At 34.4% G+C, this 4,070-nt stretch overlaps 1 pseudogene; it reads right to left on the bottom strand.

The window, feature by feature from the left end:
- Positions 1 to 2,168: 2,168 nt before the first annotated feature.
- LOC117802846 lies at positions 2,169 to 2,267 on the bottom strand (annotated as a pseudogene).
- Between the last annotated feature and the right edge of the window lie 1,803 nt (positions 2,268 to 4,070).

Genomic DNA, 4,070 nt, shown 5'->3' with positions numbered 1-4,070 from the left:
AGAACTTGATCAAAATAATCTATAGTAATTATTAGAATCCAGACTGGCCCATAATCTTCCAGCATTAAATAATACTGAATCTCTCAGAATCAAGGTTTTCATGATTTAATTTTTACAGATAAATAAAATATTTATAGACCCCACTGTGAGATTCTATGATTCCAAATTATAATTTCTTATGCATAAAATAAAGAAAATATATTTCCTTGATAAGAAACTAAGACCTAAAACATTGAATATTCTGGCACGAACAAGCTCTCCTATTTCCCTACCATTCTCAAAACAAGTTATCAAAGGAATATTCTCATAGTTTAATCTGAATGTTTTACTGCAATAGATGATGCATTGAAAGATCCTATTTTTAGGATTTTTAAAAGGTTTTCTTTATAATCTTTAAGTCTTGGTTAAGATCCTTCCTTCTGGATTTACAGGGACCTATGTGACAATTATAGCCTACGCTTATATGCAATTTTATTGTTTAAAGGGCTAGCACACGTTTTTTCCCTAAACTGTTACAACAACATTATGAGGTACACGAAATCATTTTACAGATGAGGAAACTTAATTGCAGCAATTGAGTCTTGCCTACACTAATGTACTTGGCATATAGCAGAACCAGGCAATGAATTCCCATCTTCTTGTAACCCAAGGCAGGGCTTTGTCTCCAATAGCATAGCCATTTATGAAGTCTTTGATTATGGCCAATGCTGAGGAAAACAGTAAGGAACAAACTCTCTGAGTGGGCCATGTGCAAAGAATATGGTTTAAGTGAGTTTATAAATAGCTGCTTCCTGCAAATTAGCATTTTTTATTCTCTGCATTTCCAAAGTCCATGTAGATGCATGGAGAAATTGGGTTCTAATAGAAGTTTCAGAAAAAAAACATGGTGTTGCAGTACCAAGTACTCAAGTTTTAGACCCTGACAGGAATAGGAAATTATTCAACTCCACTGGAAATGCCTACCACTTAATAGTTTTTCAGTCTCTTCACCCTCAGTTTGTTAATCTTTAAAGTGATACTGATAATGCTGTTTCAAATAAGTATAAACATGAACTTAACTTGAAACTATAAAACAGAGTCAAATCATAAATGGCTATGGTCACCTTTTGCTAATTTCTAGCTTCTGGTTCTCAACATATATGAAAAGGAGAAAACAAGAATCTGTGTACGATCACTTCACATTGGCCCTTTTTTAAAAATCAGGGAAGTCATTTTTAAATCAGTTTTTTTCAGTCCTTTATATCCGCATGACATTTTCATGTGATATTAACAAGCCAACAATACCTACTCTGATCTACAATATCCCAAGCTCTGTTCTAATCTGTTTGACACCTGTCTTCTTTTTTTTTTCCCCTACAAGTTATTGATACCTTTTAAAACATCTATTTAGGTAAAATACACATAGCATAATATTGACATCTCAACTATTTATAGATTTATAGTTTAGTGCAGTAAAATACATTCACATTATTGTGTAACCGTCACTGCAATCCATCCCCATAAACCCTTTCGTTCTGCAAAATCAATACTTTATAATTATTAGACAATAACTCCTTTTCTCCCCTCTCACCAACCCCTGACTACAACTATTCTACTTTCTGTCTCTGAATTTGACTACTCCAAATAACTCATATAAGTGGAATCATGCAGTATTTATCTTTTAGTGGCTGACTTATTTCACTTAGCATTATGTCCTCTAAGTTCATTCCACATAGAAGCATGTATCAAAGTTTCCTTTCTTTCTTTTTGAGCTAAATAATATTCTACTATAGTATAAACCACATTTTGTGTATCCATTTATCCATTGATGATCCTTGGATTGCTTCCACCTCATGGCTATTGTCAACAGTGCTGCTCTGAACTTGGTTGTATAAATATCTCTTCTAGATCCTGCTTTCAGATTTTTTGGATATAGAAGTAGAATTGCTGGTTCATTTGGTAGTTCTATTTTAATTTTTTGAGAAAATTCCATGCTGTTTTCCAGAAAAGAGGTTGCACCTTTTCTCATTCCCGCCGACAGCACCTAAGAAGCATGAGGTGACTGCTCATTATAGTTTTGATTTGCAATTACCTAATGATTACTAATGTTGAGTATCTTTTCACATGCTTGTTGGCCATTTGTATATCATTTTTGGAGAAATCTCTATACATCTCCTTTGCCCATTTAAAAAAATATGGAACATTTCATGTGTTTGCATGTTGTCCTTGCACCAGAGCATGTTAATCTCTGTGTCTTTCTAATTTTAGTGTATGTGATGCCAAAGCAAGCATCTAAGTTGTTGATTCTTAATTTGAATTTTTAGTGTTTCATTAACACATTTTCCTGTTCCCAACAAACTACCATCCCTCACTATGCACCTACACTCAACACTTTTTTCCATAAAAAATATAAAAGATTTGTATATATTCTTAAATTTATTTCTTCTTTATGCTCAAGCTATTGCCACTTTCCACTGCTTGATTACTGATAGCCTTTGAGTTTTGCTTTGCTTTGTTTTGTATTTTTTCACGTCCCTAGGTTTAGGGAAGTGGAAAATTTTAAGGTCTGACTTAATGATGCCACCTTAAACAGCCTGATCAAGGTAGAGATGAGTAAGGAGCAATATTTCAGCCTTGTATCTAAAGAGGGCATTAATCTTGCTCTTTTTTTAAAATTTTTAATCAGAAGTTCCTAATTTTCTCACCATTGATGCAAAAATCATTTATGCTTGCAGCACAGCCAACATAAATCATCAACACAAAAAAGAATAGTAAGCAATCTTTAATCAATATCGATTCCTTCTATGAGACACGGTGGAAATGAAAGAATACAATTTGTCATTGATCAGGATTCTTGCAAACATTTAGCCAGGGCCCCATATCTTCCCAGTACTTACTTTTCTCTAGCCATGCTGGTCTTCTTTACGTTTTTAAGACAAATCAAGGTCATTTCCTTCCCATGAACTATGCACATCTTGTTTCTTTTTGTCATTTCATCATTCATTGAGGTTTTAGCTTAATGCCGTCTCCTCGGAGAAGCCTCCTGACACCTAATCCATCGGTGCTGCTTCCTGGACAGTCACTTTCTATTGTTGCATACACTTTGTTTTCTTCACAACACAAATGACTTTCTGAAATTATCTTATTAATTATTTACTGGTATGCTGTTTATTTTCAGCCACCTTCCCTCATTATTATATACGTTCTATAATTGCAGAGGTCTGTGTCCTTGGTTCACTTCTAAATCCTCAGTGCCTGAAACAGTGCTGGATTAATAGTATATGTTTAATAAATATATATTGAATGAATATCTGGTGACAATGTCAATTAAGGATCAAAAACTTGTTAGGTTTTGTAGGGCATATGGTCTCTGTTACAACTGCTCAAATCTGCTACTATAAATCAAAAGCAGCCCTTAAGTAATACAAAAAAAAAAAAGTTGACTGTGTTGCAGCAAAATTTTTTTTCACAAAAAAACAAGGGAAGGGATAGATTTCGCCTGTGGATCATAGTGTACAGACTGCTAGACTAGATCACCTCTTGTCAATTTTGGTGTCAGGACACACACTTGAATGTTAATTAATTCATTTTGCCTAGTGTTTGCCAAAAAAAAATGTTAATAATAATAAAAAGCCAAAGATAAAATTGGATTTACTTCAAAACTATAGGTAATAATTAAGATAAAGATTAAGAAAATATTCCAGATTTTCTGTGGAATAGTATGATTCCTGTTCAATCAGCAGCTTCAGTGGGAAAGAACAATTGGTGTTAAAGATAACATGTTGGTAGGAGGGAATATTTGAAATCATCTGTATAGCAGTGGTTCTCATACTTGAGTGTGCTTCCAAATAATCAGTGATTGCCAGACTGCATTAACTCTGGGGTGGTGCCTGAGAATTTGTGTTTCTGTTTCTGGGTGATGTTGATGCTGGTGGGGTAGAGGCTGGAAAGTGGAGAGGAGATGCATGTGAAGATGTGAGTGAGGTGATACAGGTGAGCAATGATCTGCATGATGGTAGAGGTTGTGGAAATGGTAAGCAGGACACAAATGAGAGGGAATTATCCAAGAGAGTAACATACATAGGAGTTAA

The sequence above is a fragment of the Ailuropoda melanoleuca genome, chromosome 6 (assembly GCF_002007445.2).
Source record: "Ailuropoda melanoleuca isolate Jingjing chromosome 6, ASM200744v2, whole genome shotgun sequence".
NCBI classification, from domain to species: Eukaryota; Metazoa; Chordata; class Mammalia; order Carnivora; family Ursidae; genus Ailuropoda; species Ailuropoda melanoleuca.
The sequence above is the reverse complement of the archived record's forward strand: the minus strand, read 5'-3'. Positions and strand labels throughout refer to the sequence as shown.